Here is a 5,840-nt window from a genome sequence, read left to right as displayed (position 1 = left end):
CTTCCAACAGAGAAACTCGACAGAACCAACTACGCGTCTTGGTCCTACAAGATGCACCAGTACCTGCTCGGGCACGGCTACTGGAGTTATGTCGAAGGAGCTAATGACGCGGCACCCGAATCGACACACAGAGACTTCCCGTCATGGGAGCAATCGGCGAGCAGGGTATTATACTGCTTTGCGTCGTGTGTGGGCGAACAGCTATTGAGCTATGTTCGGGATGCAAAGACGCCGAAGGGTGCGTGGGAAAATCTGAAGAAGATTTTCGCCGCGAGCACCACAGCCATGTTCGCGAAGGGACAAAAAACCGAGTCGGACATCGACTTGTGGCACAAGCTGATAGGCCACGTCAACCACCAACGGCTTCAAGATTTGCAATCGAAACAGGTAGTGTTCGGATTGCCCAAATTTAGTGGCCGAAAGGCACAAATTTGTGAAGCCTGCCAGCTCGGGAAGCAACACCGACTTCCTTTCCCAAACGAGCGAAACTAGAGCCGGAACAAGCTCGACCTTATACACTCCGATGTATGGGGGCCGGCACAAAACGTTAGTCTTGGCCGGAGCTGATATTTCGTCTCCTTCATCGACGACCACACGCGGCACACGTGGATCTACCTCATTGAGAGGAAGACTGAAGTCTTCAACTGTTTCCGGGACCTCAAAGGGTTCGTGGAAACGGAAACGGGACGAAAGATCAAGTGCCTGCGGTCGGATGGCGGGAAAGAGTACTTTTCCGGTCAATTCAACGGTTACCTACAACAAATGGGAATTCGCCGCGAATTCAGTTGTAGATACACGCCGGAGCAGAACGGCGTGGCCGAGAGAAAGAATCGGTCAGTTGTGGAAGCGGCACGGGCAATGCTGGAGGAGAAGAGCTTGCCCAAGTTCTACTGGGCCGAGGCGGTAAGGACCGCGGTATACATCCAGAATAGGATCGGAGACAAGGTGTCGGCGCACGAGCTATACTTCGGAACGAAGCCGAACTTATGACACTTAACGGTGTTCGGTAGCATTGCGTATGTGCATATACCGAAGGAGAAAAGGAGGAAGCTAGACGCAAAGGCCGAGAAATGCATCTTGGTTGGTTGGTTACTCGGACGAGCAGAAGGGTTATAAGTGCTATAACCCTCGCACCAAACAAGCGCGTGTAAGCCGCGACGTTGTGTTTGATGAGTCCGCGTCCTGGTACCTGCCCTCGACTACGAACCCCGACTCCAATCCAAGCTCTGACGATGAGGTCAGCGAAGCTGAGATGCCTCCGGATGAGCCCGAAATCGAAACCCGCGAAGAGAGTCCGATTTCACCCCGGTTAAGTGGACCGATTGGACGGCTGAGTCGGTACGACCAGTCCGATAGAGAGCCGGCGAGTAGTGGAGACTCGGCCGTACATTCCCCGTGCAGGAAGCCGAGGAGACAGCTTACACGCAAAGAGAAAGGGAAGAAGAAGGCGTCGGATTTCGGCACGGATAGGAACAAGTCAGACTGACGCGAGTCCGACTTCGAGGGAACCGGTGACGGGTCTTTAAAAGTGAAGTCCGCGTCGATCGAGAAGGCCTCGACATCGGCTAATGAGAGATTACGCCGATCTACCCGCCAGAAGAATCCTGTTTTGCGGTTCGGATACAACGAGTACATGGCACATCATTATGCGTACATGACCCGTGTCGCGGAAGTGCGTGAGCCAGAGAGCTACGCAGAAGCGGCTAAAGACGCGAATTGGCGTGCCGCGATGGAGGAAGAGATGCACGCATTGGCGGAGAACGAGACCTGGGACCTGGTTGACACACCAAGAGGGGTAAAACCGATCGGGTGTAGGTGGGTGTACAAAGTCAAGTACAACACCGATGGCTCGGTCAACCGGTACAAGGCTCGGCTAGTGGCAAAGGGCTACGCACAGAAACACGACATCGACTACGATGAGACATTTGTGCCGGTCGCGAAAATAACGACCGTCCATGTTTTGCTCGCAGTAGCCGCGACCAAGGGGTGACACCTACATCAAATGGATGTAAAGAATGCGTTCCTGCAAGGTGACCTTGAGGAACAAGTGTACATCGTACAGCCCCCCGGATTTCCCTCCTGAACGAACTCCTCGGCAGTATGTCGACTGAAGAAGTCCCTTTACGGACTGAAGCAAGCCCCGCGTGCCTGGAACGCGAAGATCATGCAACAACTGCGTCGGATGGGCTTCGTCACATCAAAATCGGACTCTTCCTTGTTCATCCGGAAAGGTCGACTCGGACCGGTTAGTATTCATTGGCGCCGACCTAGGCGAAATCGACTGCGTGAAGCTCCAGCTTGCGGCATCGTTCGATATGAAGGATCTAGGGGACCTTCATTACTTCCTCGGGATCGAAGTGATCCGTACCCCCGAAGGCATATTGATCAGCCAACGTCATTACGTGCTGGGTATGCTCTTCAAACTCAAGATGGACGATTGTAAGTCCGTCTCGACTCCTTTGGACAGAACCATCAAGCTTCGTCCCGATACGGGAGAGGTATGCGACCCGACGAGGTTCCAACAAATTGTCGGAAGCCCCATATACTTGACCATCACCCGACCCGACCTCAGTTATCCGGTCGGGGTGATCAGTCAGTTCATGGCGCGACCTACCGAGGAGCACCTTTAGTGTGCGCAACGCGTACTGTGGTACGTAAGTGGCACTAAGGACTGAGGACTGCTATATCGGACCGGTGCAGCCGCGTAGTTAGTCGGCTACACCGATGCTGATTGGGCTGCAATGCCGCCGATCGCCGATCCACGTCCGGATACTCGTTCTCCCTCGGGAATGCCGCGATCGCGTGGAGCAGTAAGAAACAGCCGATAGTTGCACTGTCGAGCACCGAAGCTGAGTACTGAGGAGCGGCTATCGCGACATGCGAAGCCATATGGTTGAAGCGGCTACTTAAGGACCTGCAAGCGGAGGTGTCAGATTCGACGACGATCTACTGCGACAACCTCAGCAGCATCCAGCTCACGAGGAACCCCGTTTTCCATGCACGGACCAAGCACATTGAGGTGCACTACCATTTCGTCCGTGAGCGTGTCCTTTCCGGTGAAGTCGAACTTCAATACGTACCGAGGGATTGGCAGACTACCGACATCTTCACAAAGCCTCTTGGTTTGGACAAGTTGCGGCAATTCTCAGGTGCGCTCGGGTTGCGTCACCTCGATGTGCCGAACTTGAGGGGGAGAACAGTCCCGATCGACCAAGCAAGGCAGCAGGAAAGGAGCGGAGACCGCGATACCGAGTCGGTTGTCCGCGACACCGAGTCGGTTGACAAGTTCGACTTCGGATCGGCTGAAGAAGCCGAGGGCGGACCCGCGGAAAAGTCCGGAAGCGGACAGAAGGGGAGCAGCCGAAGGAGAGAGCCGAAGCCAACCACGCATGGGGGAGATGACGCCATCGAGGGCGAGAAAACTGAATACAAGTTGGAGACAGCCAACTCGAACGAGAGCGAAAACCGATCGGAGGTAGCCGAGTCGGTTTGGATGTTTGATTCAGACACGTTGAATCAACCGAGGCCCAAGCGGAAGAAAAGGCAGTAGAAAAAGTGTCGGCACCGCAACAACAGAAGAGCTGATAAGGGCCACATGAGCAGACAAGCCGACCGGAAGGGTCGAAGCGCGCGGAGTCGAACAGGTCGAGGAGCGCGAGCAAGGCGTGAAGCCAAGAGGAACCAGAGTTGTGAAGATCCCGAAGAGCCTCAAGTTGAGCTTGAGGGGGAGTGTTGAGAGACAAGCTCAACATCAGCCGGATCGGCTGAAGAAGCCGAGGACCGGATCGGTTGGGACCGATCGGTTAGGCCGTTAGGAAAGATATTCCGTGAGGAATATATTTGGGAGCTAATGTAAGAGCTCTTAATGAGCATTGAAGTACTATCAGTACTTCGGTCAGTCCTCCTAGGACTTGTACAAAGTGTTCATTGAACACATATATGTTGTGGTTGTTTTTCTTTTTCTTTTGAACATATACACACATTCTCTTTTGGTGTCTTCTCACTCACTCTCTCGGTCTCTCCCATATATACTATATAAGCTCAAGCTCTCCATTAAACCTCAGTGTTCTTCCTTCTGTTCTGTCTTTATACTTGCTTCCGCACGATACTTTTTACACTATATGATCCAACCCCCCGGTTTCCAATTGAAGATGAACAAGTCGGCAGTATATCGACTCAAGAAGTCACTTTATGGTCTGAAGGAAGCCACCCGAGCTTGGAATTCCAAGATCATGCATCGGTTGCGTAAGATGGGGTTTGCGGCCACAAAGTCCAACTCGTCCCTATTCATCCGGAAAGGTCCGGACGGTTTGGTTTGTATCCTGCTATATGTTGATGATTTAGTCATCACCAGACCCAGACTGGATGAAATCGGCAGAGTGAAGTCCTAGTAGTCAGACGCATTTGAAATGAAGGACCTGGGGGACTTTGATTATTTTCTTGGGATCGAGGTGATCCAAACCCCCGATGGAATATTGCTCTCACAAAGCCACTATGTGCTAAATATGTTGTACAAGTTCGGCATGACGGAATGCCGACCGATCTCCACACCCCTGGACCGAAACCTGAAGCTACGTCTCGACTCCGGCCCGACCTGTGATGAGAAATGGTTCCTAACAAATTGTCAGAAACCTTATATACTTGACAATCACCCAACCCGACATCAATTATCCAGTCGGGGTGATCAGCCAGTTCATGCAGAAGCCAACCGTCGAGCACCTATAGTGCACACACCGGATACTCTAGTATGTTAGTGACACGAAGGACCAAGGTCTATTATACCAACACGGTATAACTGGGAAGCTAGTCGGATATACCAATGCCGACTGGGCTAGTGATACATCAAATCGCTGATCCACCTCCGGTTACATGTTTTCTCTTGGTAGCTCAGCTGTTGCGTGGAGCAACAAAAAATAGCCAACAGTGGCTTTGTCGAGCACTGAGGCTAAATACCAGGGCACTACCATTGCCACCTATGAAGCCATCTGGCTTCGGCGACTATTGCGAGACCTCTGGATCGAGGTGTCGACCCCGATCTTGATTTATTGTGACAACGTCAGTAGCATACAGCTCGCCCAGAACCATGTATTCAATGCTTGGACAAAGCAAATAGAAGTGCATTATCACTTTGTTCGTGAGCGGGTCCTAAGCGGTGAAGTTGAGCTTCGGTATGTTCACACGGATCGGCAGGTTGCCGATGTCTTCACCAAGCCGCTCAGATCGGAAAAGTTGTAGCATTTTTCGGAGATACTTAGCATCCAACATCTCGATGTGCCGCACGTGAGGGGGAGAACAAGAACGGGAACGGATGGCACCGGAGAAGGAGCTGGAGAGGAAGAAAAAACCAAGGGGGAAGATGAGCAAATAAAGGAAGCCAAGCCAACCACACAAGTCGGACCAAGCGATAGCGGCGACAGAGTCAAGAAGGACAGAGCCGACCGGAAGAAGGCCAAGACCCGGACGTGGTCCGATGTGCTGAAGGGCCTGAAAACAGAAGACGAGTTGGAGACTACCAACTCGGACAAGACTTGGAACGAATTGAAGGAACCAGATTCGGAAGAGCCGGTTCAACAGTTGGATTCAAAAGAACCGGGTTAACTAAAGGCCAAGCGGACGAGAAGGCAGCGGAAGTTGACACCAATACGGAGGAACCGATGGGTCGACAAGCGCCAGAGTCATAGTAGTGAAGGAGCTGAGATGGGCCTGCTGAGCAGACAAGCCGACCAAGGAGGTCGAGGAGCGGAGAATCAGATGGGTCGCGGGAAGCGGAACCGGATTGGATGAGGAGCGCGAGCATGGCGGGAGGACGTTAGAAGGAGCCGGAGGAAAGGACCAGCTAC

Source organism: Azolla caroliniana, unplaced genomic scaffold, assembly GCF_043228905.1.
Source record: "Azolla caroliniana isolate FFs.n. ecotype wild unplaced genomic scaffold, voAzoCaro1.0.p SCAF_5, whole genome shotgun sequence".
Lineage (NCBI taxonomy): Eukaryota > Viridiplantae > Streptophyta > Polypodiopsida > Salviniales > Salviniaceae > Azolla > Azolla caroliniana.
This window is presented reverse-complemented; position numbering follows the sequence as displayed.